The 25,844-nt window shown below is 43.6% G+C and overlaps 2 protein-coding genes and 1 pseudogene across 20 annotated transcripts in view; all 3 read left to right on the forward strand.

Moving 5' to 3' along the window:
* PPARD (peroxisome proliferator activated receptor delta) overlaps positions 1–25,844 on the forward strand; it is a 135,254-nt gene that overhangs the window by 60,531 nt on the left and 48,879 nt on the right. For 2 of the 14 annotated variants that reach the window (XM_078369042.1, XM_078369044.1), the window contains one exon: positions 795–873. The exons of the other annotated variants lie outside the window; for them this stretch is intronic. The gene's annotated coding sequence lies outside the window, so the exon portion shown is untranslated. The remainder of the gene's footprint in view (positions 1–794; positions 874–25,844) is intronic. 14 annotated transcript variants of the gene reach the window in all.
* The window catches only part of LOC118151061 (keratin, type II cytoskeletal 8), a 100,114-nt gene that overhangs the window by 60,531 nt on the left and 13,739 nt on the right, over positions 1–25,844 (forward strand). The gene's annotated exons all lie outside the window — the stretch shown is intronic.
* LOC118152838 (small ribosomal subunit protein uS10 pseudogene) lies at positions 1,967–18,895 on the forward strand (annotated as a pseudogene). The gene has a single exon (XR_013534183.1). The product of XR_013534183.1 is annotated as a small ribosomal subunit protein uS10 pseudogene (transcript).

Consider the following 25,844-nt stretch of genomic DNA (forward strand, 5'->3'; position numbering starts at 1 on the left):
TATCTGTAACCCCCAGACCTTATGTTTAGTTTTACACCTTGCTGAGGTTCTGGCTTTTGGATATGAACTCTGGAGTGGTAGGGGTCTGTGTCCCATGGCGGCAGGTGGTTCTGGGTGTTGGGCGTGAGATGATGGAGGAAGGGCTTGCTGCTTGCAAGCTGTTTATCTAACTAGTGACAAACAGTAGATGACATCTTTAGAAAACTGTGTTTGGGAGTTTTGAAATTAATCAGATGCCACCAATGGCTAGGATCATAGGAATTGGGGAACTGTCTTTTTTTGGGATGTGGGAGCATAAGTTTTTATGCACGTGGTTTATAATTTAGTTAAAAATATTTTAGTTATATAAATAATGCTCATTTGTTACAGATTATTAGAAAATACAAGTAAGCACTGAGAAGAAAAAATATATAACCACACATAAGTGGCTGCTTTGATCTATGGGTTTTTTTTTTTTTTGGACCTATGTTATTTTCAAATTGTGTATACCTAGTTACTTTAACATTTAGTTTTGTGACTTGTCTTTCCCATTTTTCAGGTGGTTTCCTGGTGTCTGCTTGTCTTCCAGCCTCCCCTCATGCTTGTGGGAAAGGCATTTGGCCTAGAAGGAGGCACTTGGAAAGAGCTGTCTGGTTATTCCTTGATGTTATTGCCAAATGGGCAGAGGGTCGAGAGGTGCACAAAGTCTTACTCGGCCTCTCCCCATCTGTGTCTCTCCCTGTCTCTGTCCAGTGCCCCATCTGCTCTGCCTGCTCACCACTCCTGCCTTTTTTTTTCCTTCTGTACAAATCCAGAAACGGATACCACCTCCAGTCTGAAGGTTTCCTTCTATGGCTTTTACGGATGACTCTCTGAGGAGCTCAGAAAAAAAAGGTGCACAGAGAGTAGATGGGAAGGATAATGCCAGGGCTGGGGGTGGGGGTCTTGGGAAGAACAACTCAGAGGAGGGCCTGGGTCCCTGGCTCTGTCTTAAGTCAGTGCAAAGAAGCTTCATGGGTGATGGGTTGGGGCAGGGCAGGCAGCAAGTGGCTGCAAGGACTTCTCTCTGAAACAGCAACCAAGCTGGCCAGGAAGAGGCCTGGAGAATAATGGTCCCAGATAGGGGCCAGACGTAGGGGAGAAAAAAATGTGTCTCAATAGCACCCACTCCTCCACCCTGTCCCCACTCTTTCTATGATCTTTCCGGAGATTCTCTCTTTCTACCTGATCTGCTTCCCTCACCTGACAGTGTCCAGGTACAGTAGTTTGACAATCTGGTTTATCTGGCTACTGTGCTCTACTGACAACTGTGTGGCAGCAGCTGCACAGCTTCTTGGCACCTCCCTGGGCAGTAGGCAGGGATATAGCATAGAGAAAGATGTTCCATGCCTCAGGAGCTCAGATTCTGTTCCAGAAAAACATCTCAAAGCCAGGGAGAAAACTGAAGAAGAGGTATTTTGTGGAGAACAAGCTATGCCTCCCTGTCACTTCTTAAAGAATAAAATGGGGTCTCTGGCAGTAGGCAAGGAGAAGACCTCTCTGAGCTCTGAGGGTGAGTGGGAGTTGCCTTCTCAGGTCTTTTCAGGCGAGCTACTTTGGCCTGCACACAGGTTGGGCCAGGAATTCATGCTTAAGTGCAGGCTGATTTCCATAAATAAGCTTTGTGTTCCTGTGGGCTTGCCTGGATTGTGCCTGTTCTCCTGTGATCCCAGGCCTGGTGAGACCCGCTAGCAGGGCAGGATAGCTTCCTGTACGTCCCCTCAAAGCCTGCACCACCCCCTCTCCCTTCACCACTCCAGAGCTATAATTAAGTTCCCATGTGAAACCGTATCCCTCAGCTGACACATGCTTGTAACCACAGCCCTGGCCATTGGACAGCTCATCTGGGGTGACTGATGGGGCTGGTGCCGGGGCCTCTAGACGCTCTCCAGTAGGTCTGAGTAGGTGGTGTGGACCCACCAGGAAAGGGTGGATCCAGTGAGGGGAGGGGTAGGCCTTGCCCAAGAGTCAGAAAGTAGGAAGTCGTGGGGGAGATGAAAGGCCTGCGAGCAGCTAGAAAGTGCCAGGGAACACAAAGATAAGGGAGACAGACAGGCAGCCTTTCATGGCTGGAGGGCATGGACAGGGGGAAACTTTCAAATCACTGAGCCACAGACAGAATGTGAGCAGTTTATTTCATATTCTATGTATTTTTATAGCATAAAATTAAGATATATTTTAAATAACTAAATTCACCATTTTAAAGTATGCATTTTGATGGTTTTTATATATTATATTAACTGTGTTATACAGCCTTCACCACTAATTCCAGGACACTCCGTCACCTAAAAACTCGGTACCTATCAGCAGTTGCTCCATCCCTTATCCATCCCCTGGTTACTAATCTACTTCCCCTCTCTATGGCTTTCCCTATCCTGGACATTTCATATGAATGGAATCATATCATATGTACCCTTTTGTGTCCGAATCATTTCACTTAGCATGTTTTCGAGGTTCATCCATGTTGCAGCATGTAATAGTACTTTATTCCCTTCTGTGGCTGAGTATTCCATTGTGTATATATATTTTGTTTATTTAGAAGTTGATGGACATCAGGGTTGTTTCCATTTTTTGACTGCTATGAACATTCATGTACAAGCTCTTGTGGGACATATGCTTTAAGTTCTCTTGGGAATATACCTAGTGAAATTGCTGGGTCATGTGGTAATTCCGTGTTTAACTTTTTTTTTTTGAGACGGACTCTTGCTCTGTCTCCCAGGCTGGAGTGCAGTGGCACGATCTCAGCTCACTGCAACCTCCACCTCCTGGATTCAAGTGATTCTCCTGCTTCAGCCTCCTAAGTGGCTGGGATTACAGGAGCCCACCACCACACCTGGCTAATTTTTGTATTTTTAATAGAGACAGGGGCTCTTTGAGGAAGATGAGGTCATAGCTATGGTGGATTGTTAGTCCGCACGCTCCTGCTCCTGACTCACCGCTGTTCGGTCTTGCCTAGGAGCAAGTTGGTCAGGAAGCCGTGCATCAGCCATGGCTTTTAAGGATACCAGAAAAACACCCGTGGAGCTGGAGGTGGCAATTCACCGAATTCGAATTACTCTATCTAACAAGCTGCAATGTAAAATCTCGCTGGAGAAGGTGTGTGCTGACTTGATCACAGGAGCAAAGGAAAAGAATCTGAAAGTGAAAGGACCAGTTCGAATGCCTACAAAGACTTTGAGAATCACCACAAGAAAAACACCTTGTGGTGAAAGTTCTAAAACATGGGATCGTTTCCAGATGAGAATCCACAAGCGACTCATTGACTTGCAGAGTCCTTCTGAGATTGTTAAGCAGATTACTTTCATCAATATTGAGCCAGGAGTTAAGGTGGAAGGCACCATTGCAGATGCTTAAGTCAGTTATTTTAATAAATTGATTACCAGTTGTTTAAATTAAAAAAAAAAAGAGGCTGAGCATGGTGGCTCACGCCTATAATCCCAGCACTTTGGGAGGCCGAGGTGGGTGGATCATGAGGTCAAGAGATCGAGACCATCCTGGTCAACAAGGTGAAACCCCATCTCTACTAAAAATACAAAAAAAAAAAAAAAAAATACAAAATTTAGCTGGGCATGGTGGTGCGTACCTGTAGTCCCAGCTACTCGGGAGGCTGAGGCAGGAGAATTGCCTGAACCCAGGAGGCAGAGGTTGTGGTGAGCCGAGATCGCGACATTGCACTTCAGCCTGGGTAACGAGCGAAACTCTGTCTCAAAAAAAAAAAAAAAAAAAGACAGGGTCTCATTCTGTCATCTCGGCTGGAATGCAGTGGAATGATCCTAGCCCACTGCAGCCTTGAACTCCTGGGCCCAAGCAATCCTTACACCTCAGCCTTCCAAATAGCTAAGACTACAATCCTCCTGCCTCAGCCTCCCAAAGTGTTGAGGTTACAAACGTGAGCCATGGCACCCAGCCAATAATTTTTGAAAATCCAGAAGGTATTCCCACTTTCCCTCCTCAGGCTCTCAACTATCCAGTTTCTTCCTCTTAGTGCCCTGTTAACCAGGTTGGTTTGTGAGTGTGCATCTATGCATTCTCTATTATTACATTGTTACTCTTCAGGCAGATGCCTGATGCTATACTCACTGGTCTGCGCCTTGCTTCACTTATTTTATATTGGCTATCTTTGCATACCAGACATGTAGAGCTTCCTCATTCTTTTTTTACAGTTGCCTCATCCATTGTATGGATGTGCCATTCTCTTTTCCTCTTTTTCTTTTTAAGACAGATTCTTACTCTTTCACCCAGGCTGGAGTACAGTGGCATGATCTCAGCTCACTACAACCTCCGCCTCCAGGGTTCAAGTGATTTTCTTTCCTCAGCCTCCTGAATAGCTGGGATTACATGTGCATGCCACCATGTCTGGCTGATTTTTGTATTTTCGATAGAGATAGGGTTTCACTTTGTTGGCCAGGCTGGTCTTGAACTCCTGACCTCAAATGATTCCCCTATCTTGGCCTCCCAAAGTGCTGGGATTACAAGCATGAGTCACCATGCCCAGCTTGGATGTACCATTCTCCTATTCATTGATGAATGTGCAGGTGGTTTCCAGTCTTTTTTTTTTCCCCGTGATTTCAGAGGTGTTTTTATTTTTTTTATATATATATTTTTAATTGCATTTTAGGTTTTGGGGTACATGTGAAGAACATGCAAGATAGTTGCATAGGTACACACATGGCAGTGTGATTTGCTGCCTTCCTCCCCTTCACCTATATCTGGCATTTCTCCCCATGCTATCTCTCCCCAACTCCCCACCCACCGCTGTCCCTCCCCTATTCCCCCCAACAAACCCCAGTGTGTAGTGCACCCCTCCCTGTGTCCATGTGTTCTCATTGTTCAGCACCCACCTATGAGTGAGAACATGCGGTATTTCATTTTCTGTTCTTGTGTCAGTTTGCTGAAAATGATGTTCTCCAGGTTCATCCATTTCCCTACAAAGGATACAAACTCATCATTTTTTATTGCTGCATAATATTCCATGGTGTATATGTGCCACATTTTCCCAGTCCAGTCTATCATCAATGGGCATTTGGGTTGGTTCCAGGTCTTTGCTATTGTAAACAGTGCTGCAGTGAACATTCATGTGCATGTGTCCTTATAGTAGAACGATTTATAGTCCTTTGGATATATACCCAGTAATGGGATTGCTGGGTCAAATGGAATTTCTATTTCTAAGGCCTTGAGGAATCGCCACACTGTCTTCCACAATGGTTGAACTAATTTACACTCCCACCAGCAGTGTAAAAGTGTTCCTATTTCTGCACATCCTCTCCAGCATCTGTTGTCTCCAGATTTTTTAATGATCGCCATTCTAACTGGCGTGAGATGGTATCTCAATGTGGTTTTGATTTGCATTTCTCTAATGACCAGTGATGATGAGCATTTTTTCATATGTTTGTTGGCCTCATGTATGTCTTCTTTTGTAAAGTGTCTGTTCATATCCTTTGCCCATTTTTTAATGGGCTTGTTTGTTTTTTTCTTGTAAATCTGTTTGAGTTCTTTGTACATTCTGGATATCAGCCCTTTGTCAGATGGGTAAACTGCAAAAATTTTTTCTCATTCTTTTGGTTGCCGATTCACTCTACTGACTGTTTCTTTTGCCGTGCAGAAGCTGTGGAGTTTGATTAGGTCCCATTTGTCCATTTTGGCTTTTGTTGCCAATGCTTTTGGTGTTCTGTTCATGAAGTCCTTGCCTACTCCTTTGTCCTGGATGGTTTTGCCTAGATTTTCTTTTGGGGTTTTTATGGTGTTAGGTCTTATGTTTAAGTCTTTAATCCATCTGGAGTTAATTTTAGTGTAAGGTGTCAGGAAGGGGTCCAGTTTCTGCTTTCTGCACATGGCTAGCCAGTTTTCCCAACACCATTTATTAAACAGGGAATCCTTTCCTCACTGCTTGTTTTTGACAGGTTTATCAAAGATTGTATGGTTGTAGATATGTTGTGTTGCCTCCGATGCCTCTGTTCTGTTCCATTGGTCTATATCTCTGTTTTGGTACCAGTACCATGCTGTTTTGGTTACTGTAGCCTTGTAGTATAGTTTGAAGTCTGGTAGTGTGATGCCTCCCGCTGTGTTCTTTTTGCTTAGAATTGACTTGGCTATGTGGGCTCTCTTTTGGTTCCATATGAAGTTCATGGTGGTTTTTTCCAGTTCTGTGAAGAAGGTCATTGGTAGCTTGATGGGGATAGCGTTGATTCTGTAAATTACTTTGGGCAGTATAGCCATTTTCACAATATTGATTCTTCCTAACCATGAACATGGAATGTTTCTCCATCTGTTTGTGTCCTCTCTTATTTCATTGAGCAGTGGTTTGTAGTTTTCCTTGAAGAAGTTCCTTACATTGCTTGTAAGTTGTATTCCTAGGTATTTTATTCTTTTTGTAGCAATTGTGAATGGCAGTTTGTCCTTGATTTGGCTCTCTTTAAGTCTTTTATTGGTGTATAGGAATGCTTGTGATTTTTGCACATTGATTTTATATCCTGAGACTTTGCTGATGTTGCTTATCAGTTTCAGGAGTTTTTGGGCTGAGATGATGAGGTCTTCTAGGTATACTATCATGTCGTCTGCAAATAGAGACAATTTGGCTTCCACCTTTCCTATTTGAATACCCTTTATTTCTTTTTCTTGCCTGATTGCTCTGGCTAGAACTTCCAGCACTATATTGAATAGGAGTGGTAAAAGAGGGCATTCTTGTCTAGTGCCAGATTTCAAAGGGAATGCTTTCAGTTTTTGCCCATTCAGTATGATATTGGCTGTTGGTTTGTCGTAAATAGCTTTTATTACTTTGAGATACGTTCCATCAATACCGAGTTTATTGAGGGTTTTTAGCATAAAGGGCTGTTGAATTTTGTCAAATGCCTTCTCTGCATCAATTGAGATAATCATGTGGTTTTTGTTTTTGGTTCTGTTTATGTGGTGAATTACGTTTATAGACTTGCGTATGTTGAACCATCCTTGCATCCCCGGGATGAATCCTACTTGATCGTGATGGATAAGTTTTTTGATGTGCTGTTGCAGTCAGTTTGTCAGTATTTTATTGAAGATTTTCGCATCTATGTTCATCGTGGATATTGACCTGAAGTTTTCTTTTCTTGTTGAGTCTCTGCCGGGTTTTGGTATCAGGATGATGTTGGTCTCATAAAATGATTTGGGAAGGATTCCCTCTTTTTGGATTATTTGGAATAGTTTCAGAAGGAATGGTACCAGCTCCTCTTTGTGTGTCTGGTAGAATTCGGCTGTGAACCCATCTGGACCTGTGCTTTTTTTGAGTGGTAGGCTCTTAATTGCTTTCTCAACTTCAGACCTTGTTATTGGTCTATTCATAGTTTCTGCTTCCTCCTGGTTTAGGCTTGGGAGGACACAGGTGTCCAGGAATTTATCCATTTCTTCCAGGTTTACTAGTTTATGTGCATAGCGTTGTTTGTAATATTCTCCAATGATGGTTTGAATTTCTGTGGAATCTGTGGTGATTTCCCCTTTATCGTTTATTATTGCATCTATTTGGTTGTTCTCTCTTTTCTTTTTTATCAGTCTGGCTAGTGGTCTATTTTGTTGATCTTTTCAAAAAACCAGCTCTTGGATTTATTGATTTGTTTGAAGGGTTTTTTGTGTCTCTATCTCCTTCAGTTCTGCTCTGATCTTAGTTATTTCTTGTCTTCTGCTAGGTTTTGAGTTTTTTTTATCTTGCTCCTCTAGCTCTTTCAATTTTGACAATAGGGTGTCAATTTTGGATCTCTCCACTCTTCTCATATGGGCACTTATTGCTATATATTTTCCTCTAGAGACTGGTTTAAATGTGTCCCAGAGATTCTGGTACGTTGTGTCTTTGTTCTCGTTGTTTTCGAAGAACTTCTTTATTTCCGCCTTCATTTCATTGTTTATCCAGTCAACATTCAAGAGCCAGTTGTTCAGTTTCCATGAAGCTGTGTGGTTCTGAGTTAGTTTCTGAATTCTGAGTTCTAGTTTGATTGCATTATGGTCTGCGAGACTGTTTGTTATGATTTCAGTTGTTTTGCATTTGCTGAGGAGTGTTTTACTTCCAATTATGTGGTCAGTTTTAAAGTCGGGGTGATGTGGCACTGAGAATTATGTCTATTCTGTGGATTTGGGGTGGAGAGCTCTGTAAATGTCTATCAGGTTTGCTTGTTCCAGGTCTGAGTTCAAGCCCTGGTTATCCTTGTTGATTTTCTGTCTGGTTGATCTGTCTAATATTGACAGTGGAGTGTTAAAGTCTCCCACTATTATTGTGTGGGAGTCTAAGTCTTTTTGTAAGTCGTTAAGAACTTGCCTTATATATCTGGGTGCTCCTGTATTGGGTCCATATATTTTTAGGATAGTTAGCTCTTCTTGTTGTATCAATCCTTTTACCATTATGTAATGACCTTCTTTGTCTCTTTTGATCTTTGTTGCTTTAAAGTCTATTTTATCAGAGATGAGAATTGCAACTCCTGCTTTTTTTTGCTGTCCATTTGCTTGGTAAATCTTCCTCCATCCCTTTATTTTGAGCCTTTGTGTATCCTTGCCTGTGAGATGGGTTTCCTGGATACAGCACACCGATGGGTTTTGGTTTTTTATCCAATTTGCCAGTCTGTGTCTTTTGATTGGTGCATTTAGTCCATTTACATTTAGGGTTAATATTGTTATGTGTGAATTTGATACTGCCATTTTGATGCTAGCTGGCTGTTTTGCCCATTAGTTGATGCAGATTCTTCATTTTGTTGATGCTCTTTAGCATTTGGTATGCTTTTGGAATGGCTGGTACTGGTTGTTCCTTTGTATGTGTAGTGCCTCTTTCAGGAGCTCTTGTAAGGCAGGCCTGGTGGTGACAAAATCTCTGAGTACTTGCTTGTTCACAAAGGATTTTATTTTTCCTTCACTTATGAAGCTCAGTTTGGCTGGATATGAAATTCTGGGTTGAAAGTTCTTTTCTTTAAGGATGTTGAATATTGGCCCCCACTCTCTTCTGGCTTGTAGCGTTTCTGTCGAGAGATCTGCTGTGAGTCTGATGGGCTTCCCTTTGTGGGTGACCCAACCTTTCTCTCTGGCTGCCCTTAGTATTTTCTCCTTCATTTCAACCCTGGTGAATCTGACAATTATGGGCCTTAGGGTTGCTCTTCTTGTGGAATATCTTTGTGGTGTTCTCTGTATTTCCTGGACTTGACTATTGGCCTGCCTTGCTAGGTTGGGGAAATTTTCCTGAATAATATCCTGAAGAGTATTTTCCAGCTTGGATTCATTCTCTTCGTCACATTCTGGTACACCTATCAAATGTAGGTTAGGTCTCTTCATATAGTCCCACATTTCTTGGAGACTTTGTTCATTCCTTTTTGTGCTTTTTTCTCTAATCTTGGTTTCTCGTTTTATTTCATTGAGTGTATCTTCGACTTCTGATATTCTTTCTTCTGCTTCGTCGATTCGGCTGTTGAAACTTGTGCATGCTTCGCGACAAAAAACATGTTGTGTTTTTCAGCCCCTTCAATTCATTCATATTCCTCTCTAAGTTATCCATTCTTGTTATCATTTCCTCAAATCTTTTTTCAAGGTTCTTAGTTTCTTTGCATTGATTTAGAACATGTTCTTTTAGCTCACGGAAGTTTCTCATTACCCACCTTCTGAAGTCTGATTCTGTCATTTCATCACACTCATTCTCTGTCCAGTTTTGTTCCCTTGCTGGTGAGGAGTTTTGGTCCTTTGTAGGAGGCGAGGTGTTTTGGTTTCGGGTATTTTCCTCCTTTTTGCGCTGGTTTCTTCCCATCTTTGCGGGTTTATCCACCTGTCGTCTGAGTAGTTGCTGACTTTTCGATTGGGTCTCCGAGTGGGTGCCCAGATTGTTGATGATGAAGTATTTCTGTTACTTAGTTTTCCTTCTAACAGTCTAGCCCCTCTGCTGTAGGACTGCTGAGGTCCACTCCAGGCCCTGCTTGTCTGGGGTACACCTGTAGCAGCTGCAGAACAGTGAGGGGTGCTTCCGGTTTCTTCTTCTGCTATCTTTGTCCCAGAATGATGCCCACCAAATGGCAGTCTGATTAGTCCTTTTTGAGGTGACTATTTGGATATACAGGGGTCAGGGAGCTGCTTGAGGAGGCAGTCTGTACTTTATAGGAGCTCAAGTGCTGAGCTATGAGCTCCGTTGATCATTCAGGGCGGTTAGGCCAGTACGTTTAAGTCTGCTGCAGCAGAACTCATAAAACCCCTTTTTTTCCTCAGATGCTCTGTCTCGGGGAGTTAAGGCTTTCTTTGTGAGTATCCGTTGCACCTTCCTGCCCAGCTAGGAGGTGCCATCTAGTCACTATTTGCCTGTCGAGGCTCCACCCTGCTGCCACGGGCTCCGCCTTGTTGGCGGAGTCTCTCTGTTATGGCTGGTTGCCTCGGCAACGGCAGGCTGTGTCAGCAATGGGAGTGTACCTCAGTAGGGGCTGTATGCCTCGGTAATGGCGGACGCCCCTCCCCCACCGAGCTGCACCGTCCCGAGCTGCACCGTCCTGGGTTCAGCTGTGCCCGCAGTGAAACTGTCAACCCCGAGCATTTTGAATCACCGTTTTGTTTGTCCCTGTGGGGGTGGGACCCACCGAGCCTAATCACCTGGCTCCCTGCCTCAGAGCCCTTTTTTTTTTTTAAGTAGAACTGTTGACTCTCTCCCAGGTGTTTCAGTCGGCTGCTGATACAGCACTGGGATCTGTGTGATTTCCCATGCAGCGACCCACCCAGCCGGCTCAAACGTCTCTTCCCGGTAATCTCCTGGTCTGGCTCGCTGTCCAAGTCCCGTTTAATCAGATGGATATGCTAATCTGCCCTCCCACATCTCAGATTGCTGGTTTAACAGGGCATCCAGACCAGTGCCTTCTGTGCGGAGTGCCACTGTGCTGCAGCGCCGGCCAAAGCGGCCGCACGAGCCTTAGTAGCTGCGCTGGCGTCCCGTGTCTCTTCTACACCTGGGAATTTCCCCGTTCTGTGGGCAATAAAGATCCGTCTGGAAATGCGGATTGAACTCACCCTCAGCGTCTTCACTGAGAGCTGCAATCCTGATATGCTCCTACCATGCCATCTTGGCAGTCCCCTCTATGGTGTTAGGTCTTATGTTTACGTCTTTAATCCATCTGGAGTTAATTTTAGTGTAAGGTGTCAGGAAGGGGTCCAGTTTCTGCTATCTGCACATAGCTAACCAGTTTTCCCAACACCATTTATTAAACAGGGAATCCTTTCCCCATTGCTTGTTTTTGTCAGGTTTATCAAAGATTGTATGGTTGTAGATATGTTGTGTTGCCTCCGATGCCTCTGTTCTGTTCCATTGGTCTATATCTCTGTTTTGGTACCAGCACTATGCTGTTTTGATTACTGTAGCCTTGTAGTATAGTTTGAAGTCTGGTAGTGTGATGCCTCCCACTGTGTACTTTTTACTTAGGATTGACTTGGCTCTGCGGGCTCTCTTTTGGTTCCATATGAAGTTTAAGGTGGTTTTTTCCAGTTCTGTGAAGAAGGTCATTGGTAGCTTGATGGGGATAGCATTGAATCTGTAAATTACTTTGGGCAGTATGGCCATTTTCACGATATTGATTCTTCCTAACCATGAACATGGAATGTTTCTCCATCTGTTTGTGTCCTCTTTTATTTCGTTGAGCAGTGGTTTGTAGTTCTCCTTGAAGGGGTCCTTTACGTTCCTTGTTAGTTGTATTCCTAGGTATTTTATTCTCTTTGTAGCAATTGTGAATGGCAGTTCATTCTTGATTTGGCTTTCTTTAAGTCTGTTATTGGTGTATAGGAATGCTTGTGATTTTTGCACATTGATTTTGTATCCTGAGACTTTGCTTAAGTTGCTTATCAGTTTCAGGAGTTCTTGGGCTGAGACGATTGGGTCTTCTAGATATACTATCATGTTGTCTGCAAATAGAGACAATTGGGCTTCCTCCTTTCCTATTTGAATACCCTTTATTTCTTTTTCTTGCCTGATTGCTCTGGCTAGAACTTCCAGCACTATATTGAATAGGAGTGGTAAAAGAGGGCATCCTTGTCTAGTGCCAGATTTCAAAGGGAATGCTTCCAGTTTTTGCCCATTCAGTATGATATTGGCTGTTTATTGAGGGTTTTTAGCATAAAGCGCTGTTGAATTTTGTCAAATGCCTTCTCTGCATCAATTGAGATAATCATGTGGTTTTTGTTTTTGGTTCTGTTTATGTGGTGAATTACGTTTGGTTTCCAGTCTTTTTTGGCAATGAATAACCTTGCCATTTTGCACAGAGATAAACAGATTGGTGCAGTGATGGTGACAGACACTGGGGAAATAGGAAAGGCTTCCAGAGGATGCTTATGAAAGACTCAGGGTAAGTGAGCACTGGTATCTGAGTGGGCCTTGCAGGCCTGGCAGAATTTTAGCAGGCTGAGATGTTGTAGGAAGGGCAAATATTACTAAAGAAAAGAACAACAGCTCAGGTGTGACTCGGGAAATGAGTATTAGTTATCTATTCCTACTTAACAAATTACCCCAATATTTAGTGGCTTAAAACTATACTTACTATCTTGCAGTTTCTATGGGTTAGGAGAGATTTACAAAAGGATGTGAATACCCGAAGGTGAGGATTGTTGTCAGTCATTTTAGAAGGCTGACTCTAATAGCAAGTTGCTGTAAGGATAGGATTGGCCAAGGCAGCAGGTGGAGCCATGATTATAGACAGTCTTACATGCTTAGCTGAGAGGTTCTCAGAGATTGATCTGAGAACAGTGGGAGCCATGAAAGGTCTTTGATCAGGAGAATAATGTGATAGCTGCCATCCAGGACAATTAATCTGTTAGCATATATACTACAGAGTTCAAAATGGAGAGAGATACACAGGCAGAGGCCTAGATTAGGAGATGGCTATAGTAATGTAGGTGAGAAATTCCTGGCCTGTAGCACTAAATGCTTTTTCCTTTTTTTAAGACAGTCTCGCTCTGTCACCCAGGCTGGGGTGCAGTCACATGATCATGGCACGCTGCAACCTCCTCCTCCCAGGTTCAAGCAATTCTAGTGCCTCAGCCTCCTGAGTGGCTGAGATTACATGCGTGCACCACCACGCTGGGCCAATTTTTGTATTTTTAGTAGAGATGGGGTTTTTCCATGGTGGCCAGGCTGGTCTTAAACTCCTGACCTCAAGTGATCCACCCACCTTGTCTTCCCAAAGTGTTGGGATTATGGGTGTGAGCCACTGTGCCCAGCCTCTGTGCTAAATACTTTAGCTGCATATTCTCTCTGTCTTTGAAATGACCACAGAAAGAAAGTATTACTGATTTATAATATGCATATGGTCTTGCGTATGGTCACATTTATGACTCGTATATGGTCATACAGGTATAGGTTGCAGAGCAGCACTCAGGCCTTTCTGGCTTTGATGACCGTGCCTTTGGTGGCACTGGAAGTGGAAAGGTGGGGGTAACTTTGTCCATTCCCTCGATGCTAAAAGGAAATGGAGGAGTCTAAGAAGTTGACATTTTGAACCTGGGTGGCTGGGACAAAGATGACGCTGTGACGGGAAGAGAGGCCAGAGGAAACACTGGTGTGGTGGGAGAAGGTGAGTTATTCTGGAACGTGGGGTGTTTGTTGGCAGGGTCCTTCCCAATGATAAGGGGTGTGTAAATAGTTCCTGTACTTTGTATATGAAGTTATACCCTCGGCCCAAAAAGACTCTAAATGTAGAGAAAGGATATGGTGCTGTGGTGGCGGTTTGAATATTGGGTTTGTGCAGATAGTGAGTAACTAACTGGTGCTGGGTTGTGCTTTAGATTTTCACAACCCATTTACTTCTTTCGAGACTCACACAACCTAACTGAGGTTATCATCATTCCCTATCTGATGGATGAGGAAACCAAGGCTCAGAAAAATCGATTTGCTCAAGGAGAGAAGTGTTTCAATTACTTACTGCTGTGGTAGCAAATCACCTAGGAAACTCAGTAGTTTAAAACAACAGCCATGTATCCTTTCTCTTGATTGTGTGAGTTGGGCCCAGCAGCATGGTTCTGCCCCACATGATGTTGGCCGGCCTTGCCCATTTTTCTGTGTTTAGCTGCACTGTAATGTCTAACGGGGCGTCTCTGTGCATGACTTCTAATCCTTCATGAGTCTATCCTGGACTTCTTGCAGTATGGCATCTGAGGGCCAAGACGGTGGAAGCCAGTCCTACTGAGGCCTGGGTTCACATCCCAGAACATCACCTCAGTCCCATTCTGTCGGTCAGAGCTGTCACTGGGGCAGCCCAGATTCTAGGATGCTAACTAGACTCCTCTACTTCTTGATGGAAAGAGTGGCAAAAGGTTTGTAGCCATCTTTAAAACACAAACAGTCAATAGTGGATACCTGGATATGAACCCAGGTCTGTGTGATTCAGACTCAGGGTTCTTTCTGCCACACCACATTGTATCCCTTTCTGCTTCTGGCTCCTTGGGAGTTTCAAAGCTTGCTGGATCTTTCCTGTGATTGGAGAGGGCTAATTTTTCTTGCGGTATCCCAAAGTGGAAGTTGCACCAGTCATCCACCTTTTCATAGATTAGTATCCAAGATCACTGTGTCTTAGGGAACCTTCCAAAATAGACTTGCTCTAGGGATTTGCTAGCTTCTCCCAGGCTTCAGCAGTGATAGCCAGACATGCATGGAATTTCCCTTTGGGGTTTCCCTTTTTGCACTTAGTAGCCTTTTGATCCATAGTGCTTGCTGGGTGGGATTCCTGCTACATTGTAGCCAGATGTGGAGGCTAGCTCTGTTTTGAATTATCCCAGAAAGTATCCAAGTCCAGTGTGTCCCATACTTGGCTCAACTGGCATATTCACCGGGGAGTTTTGGGGAAAAGGTAGATTCCTGGGCCTTCCTCATGCCTATTGAATTAGAAGTCCCAGGGATGGTGTCCAGGAACCTGCATTTAAAGCTCCCTGTTGATTTGGGGGTGCAGCTTGGTTGGGAAACCACTTACTTCCAGTTGCTGGCACTCTCCCTCAACCCAGTCATTTCAGAAAGATGCCTCTGAAGTCACTGATCAGAGGAGGCCACATGGGAGAGAATGATTTGTCCAGAGGGCCTCATACTTCATAACCAGGAAGTGACTCCTGAAAGTGTCCAGGAAGTTTCTGTCTGAATCTGCTCAAATCTTTGATGTTGTTTTGCAGGCTTTGGTAGTAGCTGAGCTTTATGGTGGCTGCTGGGTTTTTTCTTTTAAAGTGTTTGCAGAGAGGAGCAAGCTCTTCTCTTTGTGACTTTTTAGCAGTTTTGTTGAGATGTAAGTCATAAGCAGTCAGCAGATGCTCCCTAACCAGGAGCTCCTTGGTCTGATTTATTTGGAATAGGAAATTCCTTTGCTTGGCTGTCTGGTTGGTATCTTTGGTATGAAGACTATGACAACCCTAGAGATATCTAAATTAGCACAATGGTTGGACCTTTCTATTGGATGTACTTAAGGTACACTTGGAAAGGTAGATTTTAAAACCCTGGATAATTTGGTTTGCCAGTTAAATAAACTTCTATATTTTAGAATATTTGGAAAATAAAGATAGATATAAAGAAGACCATAAAAATTACCTAGAACCTTCCTCTCAGAGAATTTCCATGGTTAATGTTTTGATGGCTATTCACCCTTGGCCCCCCCCCATGACCCTTCACAGCCCCTCTTTTTGAAAACCACATTGAAGTCATATTGAATGTGACTTTTTTTTTTTTTTTTTGAAAAAGAGAAAAAGAAGGGGAAAAAAAGAAAAAGAGGGAAAAAGGAATATTACTTCATTCCTAAAATGGGTTTCAATAATGGCCGATCAATATTTTGAGTGTTTAAAGTGGCTAATGCATATTTTATGTGTTTAAAATGGGGACCTCTATTGTGTTTATTTGTTCTGGCTCTGAGTTCAAGTCCTGGATATCGTTATCAATTTGTTGTCGCGTTGAATCTAAATCTCATTATGTGTCTTATGTATCTGGGTGTTAAGATCTCTTATTATTACATTAATCCTTTTACCCTTGCATCCTTGTAGCTTTGAAATCTATTTTATTAAGTGTGAGAATTGCAACTCCTGCTTTTTATTTATTTATTTTTGCTCTCCATTTGGTTGGTGAGTTTTTTTCCATCCCCTTGTTTTGAGTCTTTGTATATCTTCAGATATATCGTTAGATTTTGTGGATAATATATATTTTGTGTGTTTAACATGGAGAGCTCTATTGAGTTTATGTGTTCTGGATCTTAGTTCCAGTCCCGGGTATCGTTATCAATTTGTTGTCTCATTGAATCTAAATCTCATTATGGGTCTTATGTATCTGGGTGTTAAGATCTCTTATTATTACATTAATCCTTTTACCCTTGTATCCTTGTAGCTTTGAAATCTATTTTGTCAAATGTGAAAATTGCAACTCCTGCTTCTTAATTTATTTTTGCTCTCCATTTGGTTGGTACGTTTTTGTTTTTTTTTTTCCAACCCTTTATTTTCAGTCTATGTATATCTTTGGATTGAATGTGACTTTTTAGCAGTTTTGTTGAGATAGGTCATAAAGTCCAACTGTTTCCAGTGTAAAATTTGGTGATTTTTAGTATTTACAAAGTTGTGCAACCATCACCACAATCTAGTTTTAGAACATTTTCTTAGTCCCAAAAATACATCTTTTTTTTTGTGATGGAGTCTGGGTCTGTTGCCTAGGCTGGAGTGCAGTGGCGTGGTCTCGGCTCACCACAATCTTCTCCTGCCTCAGCCTGCCCAGTAACTGGGACTACAGGCACGTGCCACCATGCCCAGCTAATTTTTTTTTTTTTAAGCCAGTCAAATTTAGCAGTGGGGGGTTGTATATCAACTTTAGTGACACTAATGTTAGTAAGTTCTGATAACCCACTACCATTGGACCAGCCTTTTTTTTTTTTTTTGTATTTTTAGTAGAGACAGGATTTCACTGTGTTAGCCAGGATGGTCTTGATCTTCTGACCTCATGATCCCCCTACTTTGGCCTCCCAAAGTGCTGGGATTACAGGCATGGGTCACTGCACGCAGCCCCAAAAAGACATCTTGCAGTCCATTTGCATGTACTCCCCCTTCAAAGCCCCCGGCCACACTCCAGCCCAAGATTTCACTCATCTGCTTTACCTACAGATTTGCCTATTCTGGATGTGTCACATAAATGGGAATATGTGGTCTTTTGTGATTGGCTTCTGTCACTGGACATTATCATGGTACTGTTTTGAAACCTGCTTTAAACATTTATATCACTAGCAATTTGAATACAGTTTTCAAGAATGTGTTTTTAATAGCAGAGCAATATTCGTTCTTATGAGAATATCTGATCTTATTTAATCAGTCCTGCTGACAGACATTTAGGTTATTTCTCGTCTTTTGCCATTATAACCAATGTTCCCTGCACACAGAAATTATTTTGTTGATTTATTGGTTAATTATCTGAATCTGTGACTACATCAAAAGCCCTTTGAGGGCAGTCACCTTGTCTGTCTCCCCTACTACTTGGCATGGTTCCTGTCACTTGGTAGATATTCAGTTTTTAAAGTGTGTGTGTGTGTGTGTATGTGCGTGTGTGTGTGTGTGTGTGTGTGTGTGAGAGAGAGAGAGAGGGAACACGAGCACTCGTGAATTTTGAATGAATCAAAATGTAATATTGATAAATGTTGCCATATTGCCAAGTTATAGAAAGTTACACTAATTTACCCTCTCACTGCGGTATAAGAGTACCTGATTCCCTGTTCCTTTGAATCTGGGTTAATTTATACAGAAAGTCCTGTGATCTTTTGAATGATGATATTCTCCAACCTGTCCACCAGTTAGTTTGGGAACTCATGCGTATCCCTGTCTGTGTGCCAGGAAGGGTCTGGCTGTTGGGAAAGATGGTGGCGTATGGGAGCTCTGGCCTCCCAGTCCTCACTGTGGCTCTGTGGTATTGTATCGTTTCCTGTTGCCCTTAGAAAGTCTGTATCGTGTTCTCTGGCTACTTCCTCTGTTATGTGTAGGCATGTTGGGGAGTGAGTGGAGTTGGGTGGGTAGAGTATGTATAAGAAGATACTGGTTCTGGCTGCTGATTGGAGTGCCTTTTGAAGTCGTCAGGAGAAATGTCACTCTGGAAGTTCAGTGTCTTCAAAAATAGAAATGAAGAAATGCTTCCAGGAAATCTGATGCAACTGGCCCAGTCTGCCCCCTCTGAGGGTGGTGGGCACCCACATGGCTGGTAAACGCGTCATGAGTCACCTCACCCACTGGCCACAGTCCCTGCTCCTCTCTACATACTTCCTGTCTGGAAAAGCCTGCTACCCGCCCATGATGAAGAGTCACCCCAGAGAGCTTGCCAGGCATGTGGGGCAGGTCTTTCCAGGTCACAGCAGCCTCCTGCTCATGGGTTTCACAGCAGTTCTTCTCCCCAAAGATGAATCATGGCAACTATTTTTTAGATAAATATGTGAAATGTATGGTTGAGATTGAAAAAAAAAAAGAGCAGCTGGATGGCAAGGTAGCTCTTGTGTATAGAAGGAAGCTCACACGGACTCCATGGTGGGACAGTTAAGGCCTCAGAAGCTATCTTCTCCAAGAGCTGGCTGTTCATTCTTTTCTTCTTCTCATGGTTTTCCTGTCATATTTCCCTTGAGGTTTCCTCCAGGCCTTCCCCTGCTCACCCCACACCCTCTCAGAAGATGCTGCCTCATGTAACTTTGACAAGCTCTCAAGCATTATAGGTGCCTTAACCTTCTTTTTTTTTTTTGCATCTTAGAAATCACTCATATGTTGTTCTCTCTCACATAATTGTTCTTTATTATTACTTCAGTGTTGCCAAGTACCTACTATATGCCTAGTAGCTTGTTAGACTCCTGGTTCCTCTTCCTCTTTCCACTGCCTGAGTGTGAACATTCTTCAGGCTTCTGCCCTCTCTTCTCTTCTCTTACCTTCTCCCTCCACACACTTGTCCCTTCCTGTGGCTGTGACCATCTGCTCTTATAGCTACCAAATACTAAGCTTCTTTTCTGCTGAACACCCAGGTCCCCGTGTCCACCTGCCTACTGGAGTACGCAGCCTTAAAGGCAGAGCCCACCTTTGTCTCTGCTCTTTGCAGATCCCCTTTCTGTTAATAATCCGTCATTCTCTCAGTTTCCGGGAGCCTTACTGACAGCTTTAAATTTCGTTCCTTTACCATGCATAATTCATTCCTCCTGTTCTTTTGAGTGTTTCTCCCCATTGATTTTACTTCCTGTGGTGAGTTGGATGGTTACCCCTTTAAAAGATACATCCAGGTCCTAACCCCTAGAACCTGTGGACATGACCACCGTGTTTAGAACAAGACTCACTGCAGAGATTCTTCCCTGTGCTGCAGGTCTACATGAACTGTGCTCACTGGATTCCTCTCTCGGCCTGGCCTGAAATAGTGACCGTATTTCCAGTACACACAGTGATTACATATTTATTACTCTGTTTGAGCTCCCCAAGTTTAAAGGCAAGGTTCACTGCCTGCCCTCTCCACTAACTCTGAGGTCAGGAGACATGCTAGGTTGTGTGCACAGCAGCTACAAGTGTGGTTTTTGAAGTGGGTCTTGGTTTTGAATCCTGGTTTTGTCATTTATTAGCCAAGGGTCTTTGACAGATTGTAACCTTTCTCGGCTTCAATTTCTTCTGTAAAACGGGGCTAATGGATTGTTGTGAGGATTAGATTGCATAGTATCTAGCACCGTGCCTGACACTCTGAGCTTTACGACCAGAGAGATTCAGTGGCTAGCCTAATCACTCAGCCTACACTTGGAGAATCCCAAGCTTGGATGAGTGTAGGAGCTCTGACTTAAATCTGGCCTACTTGTATGTCATTCTGCCACAGTTGTCTTCGTCTCTCCACAGTTTGTCCTGGAGCTGGGCATGGTGGGGGCTAAGAAAATGGATTACAGAGCTACAGGTCTAGGGGGACATGTAGAATATGTGCCTATATGAGGTGGATGACAAAGAGGGTAAGAGCATGAGCTCTGGATTTAGACCTGGGTTCAGATTCAGGCTCTCTGACCCTATCTCAGTGACTTTGGGATACTTTTCTTTGCCTCTCTGAGCCTCAGTTTCCTTGCCTCTCTGAGCCTCAGTTTCCTCATCTGTAAATTGGGAATAACAATGGTACATAGGCTGGGTGCGGTGGTTCATGCCTGTACTCTCCCAGCACTTTGGGAGGCTGAGACGGGTGGATCATGAGGTCAGGCGTTTACCAGCCTGACCTACCAGCCTGACCAAGATTTTGATGGTGAAACTGTCTCTGCTAAAAATACAAAAATTATCTGGGTGTGGTGGTGCATACCTGTAATCCCAGCTACTCAGGAGGCTGAGACAGAAGAAGCATTTGAATCTGGGAGGCAGAGGTTGCAGTGAGCTGAGATTGCACCACTGCACTTCAGCCTGGGTGACAGAGTGAGACTGTCTCAAAAAACAAACAAACAATGGTACATACCTGTCTTAGTCTGTGTTGCTGTAACAAAATACCTGAGATGGTAATTTATAAACAAGAGAAATTGATTTCTCACAGTTCTGGAGGCTGGGAAGTTCAAGATCAAGGCATTAGCAGGTGTGGTATCTGGTGAAGGCTGATGTTTACTTCCAAGATGGCACCTTGTTGCTGTGTCCTCCAGAGGGGATGAATGCTGTTTCTTACATGGCAGAAGGATGAAAGTGGCCCAGCTAGTTCCCTAAGAGCACTAATCCATTCATGAGGGCAGAGCCCTCATCATCTCACCACCTCCCAAAGGCCACACCTCTTAAATTGTTGCACTGGGGATTCAGTTTCTTTTCTTTTTTCTTTTTTTTTTGAGATGGAGTTTGGCTCTTGTTGCCCAGGCTAGACTGTGATGGTGCTATCTTGGCTAACCACAACCTCTGCCTCCTGGGTTCAAGCGATTTTCCTGCCTCAGCCTCCCAAGTCACTGGGATTACAGGCATGCGCCACCACGCCTGGCTAATTTTGTATTTTTAGTAGAGATGGGGTTTCTCCATGTTTGTCAGGCTGGTCTCGAACTCCCAACCTCAGGTGATCTGTCCACCTTGGCCTCCTAAAGTGTTGGGATTACAGGTGTAAGCTGCCGGGCCCAGCTGGGGATTAAGTTTCAACATAAATTTTATAGGGGATGTAACAGCCAAACCATAGCAATACCTTATAGAGTAATCAGGATAATTAAATGAAAGAATCCTCATAAAACAATGAACACATGCCTGACTCTTTGTGAACAATAAACATTAGGTATCACTATTATAGAGACCAGCTTCTGCTGTAGAGAGTAGTAAGTGCCTTGATGCCACAAGCCACTTACAAACAATGGTACATACCTGTCTTAGTCTGTGTTGCTGTAACAAAATACCTGAGATGGTAATTTATAAACAAGAGAAATTGATTTCTCACAGTTCTGGAGGCTGGGAAGTTCAAGGATCATGGTACCCCTGTAATTATGTAACAAGAGGACATGGAGGGAAAAAAAAACATTTTCAATGTTGCCTCCTCTATGACTTGATTCTACCCCTAAGCTGCACAGAGGAGCCTTCTCTGTGCTGGTTAGGGGTAGAATCAAGTCATAGAGGAGAATCAACTCCATAGCTGCTGGTACTTCTCTTGTGGGGGTTTGTCATAGTCTTTCTTGTATTATGACTATTCTTTAGTCCTTTCATCCCTCCCCTGCTCCCCCCTCCCCACCCCATCTTGTGTCGCCCATGCTGGAGTGTGGTAGTGTAATCTCGACCCACTGCAGCCCTGACCTACTGGACTCAAGCGATCCTCCCACCTCAGCTTCCCAAGTAGCTGGGACTGCTGGTGTGTGCCACCACACCTGGCTAATTCTTTTGTACTTTTTGTAGAGATGGGATTTCACCATGTTTCCCAGGCTTGTCTCGAACTCCTGACCTCGTGATTCGCCCACCTCAGCCTCCCAAAGTGCTGGGATTACAGACATGAGCCACCATGCCCGGCCTAAACTGAAATTTATTAACATTCCACTCTCACATTTCTTATTGACAAACAGAAATATATGCTTTTGTTTAGAATCATTTGAAATTAAGCGTGGATTTGTTTTCAGTTTTCTTACTCAGAATTTGGTGTGCTGCTTCTATCTGAGGAATCATTTGTAAAAGAAAAAACAAAAGAAAGAAAAAGCCTTTTTACTTTAGAATGATTGTAGATAAACTTAGATTTACAAAGAGTTTCTATCTTCCTTCACCCAGCTTCCCCTACTGTTAATCTCTTACATTTAATTGTTTCTTAAATTCTGGAAAATTTTAGCCGTTGCCTCTTTGGTTCTTACTTTCTCTACAGCGGCCTCTGGAATGCCTCTTACACATATTGTTGATCATCTACCACCAGAGTCTCTATATTTGTTCTTTCTGTGCTCTTTTATCTGTTTAATCATCTAAGTTTTCTTACTGTGTAGTTTCTTTGGGACTGTCTTATTTCTGATTCTTGGGATGCTACTTCTCTTTTTGTGTCTCATGCTCGTGCCACTTAGTGGTTTATTTCCTTGTGTGGTTTGTAACTTTGGATTGTGAGTTCATCTCCAGGAGGGATTCTCTTTCCTGGGTGACACTTGTGTCCTGAATTATGAAAGTATACCTCAGAGCAGCTTGTTTGCTTCTGCAGGGGCCATGAGTGTTTCATTGGTCCTGGCTGAGTTTTTAGGTTCATTGCTTAGTGTGACACACCTTCACCACTCTAGTAGTGTAAATTCCATTTTATTTTATATCCATGGGCAGGACTAGCTTAGTGATTTAAGAAAGGGTGACGTCCCACCCATACCTAACCCACAGAGCCTTGGAGAAATGGTCAGCTTCTTGTTGCTTTCCCATATTGGGCAGCCCTTTGAGGCTCTCTTGATACTGGGGCTCAAAGCCACAGGCAGGCTTTAAACCACTTCATAGGTGGTTGCCGAAGTCCACAGGCCATTGTGATGTCAGTTCCACTCACTGTTTATGTTTCATTTCTTCTCATCACTTCTTATACATAGGGCATTTTTCTTTCTTTCCAGTTTGGCTGCACGTCTAAGGAGGTCATTTGTTTTATTTTATCTGGTATTTCTCTGTGTTAGTGGTGGAAAGGGGAGGCTCTTTCACATTAACTTAGTCCAGTATCCATGTCATATGCAGCCTTCTGTGATCTAGCCCATTCTGCTTCTCCTGCATAAACTTAGTTCTTAACTTTTACACCTCAGCGAATTGAACTATTTGCATACCATGCACTGTAATGTTTAAAAGTGCAGGTTTGGACCGGGCGCGATGGTTCACGCCTGTAATCCCAGCACTTTGGGAGGCCGAGGCGGGTGGATAACGAGGTCAAGAGATCGAGACCATCCTGGTCAACATGGCGAAACCCCGTCTCTACTAAAAAGACAAAAAATTAGCTGGGCATGGTGGCATGTGCCTGTAATCCCAGCTACTCAGGAGGCTGAGGCAGGAGAATTGTCTGAACCCAGGTTGCGGTGAGCCGAGATCGCGCCATTGCACTCCAGCCTGGGTAACAAGAGCGAAACTCCGTCTCAAAATAAATAAATAACTAAAAGTGCAGGTTTTAGAGTCCAGCTGTTTGGCTTGGAACCTGTCCTTTCACAACATATAATTTTGGACAAATTACTTATCCTTCCGTAACTCAGCTTTCTCATCTGTAAAATGGAGCCCTGATCCCTGTCGGCTCCTTCCGTGGTTGCTGCTTCAGCAGTTCATGCTGCCAGGCCGCCAGGCAATTGCACTGCTTCTTCCTTCCCTGGAAGTGCCTGTCTCTCCTCCTCTCCTTGATCCCTCCCAGGAGAGCAACCTTTACTCCTTCAGGGCTTGGGGTCATGTTTCTAGTAATTATCACGCTCATGCCCCTGGGTTGCTGCTTGTTTACCTATCTCTCTCTCTCTTTTTTTTTTTTTTTTTTTTTTGAGACAAAGTCTCACTCTGTCGCCAGGCTGGAGTGTAGTGGTAAGATCTCTGCTCACTGCAACCTCTGCCTTCATGGTTCGAGCGATTCTCTTGCCTCAGCCTCCCGAGTAGCTGGGATTACAGGTGCCCACCACTATGCCCAGCTAATTTTGTATTTTTAGTAGAGGTGGGGTTTCACCATGTTGGCCAGGATGGTCTTGATCTCTTGACCTTGTGATCTGCCTGCCTCGGCCTCCCAAAGTGCTGGGATTACAGGCGTGAGCCGCTGCGCCGGGCTACATAGCTCCTTTTTTTTTTTTTTTAAAGCCGATTCTGACCCCCTTGAGAGCAGGGTCTTGTTTCTCTTGGTATTTGAAACTCCTCGCATTCTACCTGACATTTGGTGGGCATTGAGTGTTGCTAGTTGAATTGAATTGCACTGAATTTCTCTGGCTGAGTAGAGGCAAGTGCTGGGAGTGGTATGAGATGCAGATGCAGGGAGTGACAGCAGGAAAGCTTGTTTCTTTGGCACATTTTGTGCCAAGTTGATGGAAATGTGAATCATTATGGCTGGGACACAAGATAACAATTCTTAGTCTAGCTGAGGGTGCCAGAAGCTTAAAACAAAACAGTGGCCAGAAAAAGCCACTAAATCTTGCAAATTAAAGTGGTTTCCAGCCTTCAGAATGCATGCCCCACATTCCCTCCCCAAACTCGGCTTCTCTGAGTGCCAGGTGGTGGAATACAAACTAATTATATTCCCAGTGGGCCCTGAGAATCTTTAATTTTAGAATAAGGCTGCACTTCTGAAAGTCACAGTTGCCCAGGGGCCTCCAAGGAGACCAGGATGTGAAAACACAGTACATGGCATTTAGTGCTGTGTCACCCATCACTTCTGACCTCGTTAAGCTTTCTATCCCACTGAGTCTTAACAACTAAAAAGGGCAGATTAGATAGGTCTGGGGCAGAGCTTAGTGGCCTGTGTTATCCTCCTTGGCTTTGCCCGGGTTCTCTAGACTCTTGGGACTCTATCATAGGAATAATCTCAGAAGAAAAGGCAATTGAACCTTTAAAGATCCCCAGGTTGTCCATAAGATAACAGTCTCATGAGAGTGATGAACAGTGACAGCAACTCTCAGTTCCCTTGCTGGAATTTCAGGAATCAGCTTGAACTCAGAGGTGGGCACAGGGTTAGGGCTGGAGTCGGCATCTTTGCCCAACACCCATGAACTCCATTAGTTTTTTCCTGACAGCTCTCAGTCTGTGGTCATGTATTAAGCAACTATGTGTTCAGTACTATACTGGGTGCTATTGCTTAAGGTACTGAAATAGTAATGCCACAGTCCCTCTTCTCAGAGAGGAGAGCTTGCAGTCTAGTTGGAGAGAGTTCCTACCACACAGAAAGCTGCAACCAACAGAGCCCAATGGTAATGCTGTCTGATGTCACTAGGTGCAAGTGTGTCCCTTTGACAGCTTGATGCTTTTGCTCAAAAGGAGCTGTTCTTTTTCTGAGACTTGGACAATTGGTTTGTTTTTTCTCAAATGACTTGCTAGCATTGTTACAGACTGGTCTGAATGAACTAAGACTACCTTTTATCTGTTTCTGAGGAGTAGCCCCAAATGTACTCTCTCGGTCTTTATAAACTTTTCCTTTCTTTCATTTCACCCAATAATGATAGATTAACTTTACAGTGTCATCTGCTGATCTCCAAGTTCTTCTAGGGGCCCGTCATCAGCCGTTGCTGCTTTTGTGGTATTAAGGTTTGTTCTGTGGACTCTCAGATAATTTCCTTACCTGTTCAGTGAATCTGACTTTCCATTTTTCTAGAAGAGAGTATCTCAAAGTGATTGCTGAATCAGAATGTCTGGGAGTGTGACTTGGAATCTATTACTGAAGATTAGAGGAAAATGTGGCAACTTATGATCTGAAGCAGTTATGGATGGATTTGTGGATGGAGATTCCAACTGAGTTAGGTAGTCTGTAGTCTCAAGCAGTTGTGGAAGCT

Source organism: Callithrix jacchus, chromosome 4 (genome assembly GCF_049354715.1).
Source record: "Callithrix jacchus isolate 240 chromosome 4, calJac240_pri, whole genome shotgun sequence".
Taxonomy (NCBI): Eukaryota; Metazoa; Chordata; class Mammalia; order Primates; family Cebidae; genus Callithrix; species Callithrix jacchus.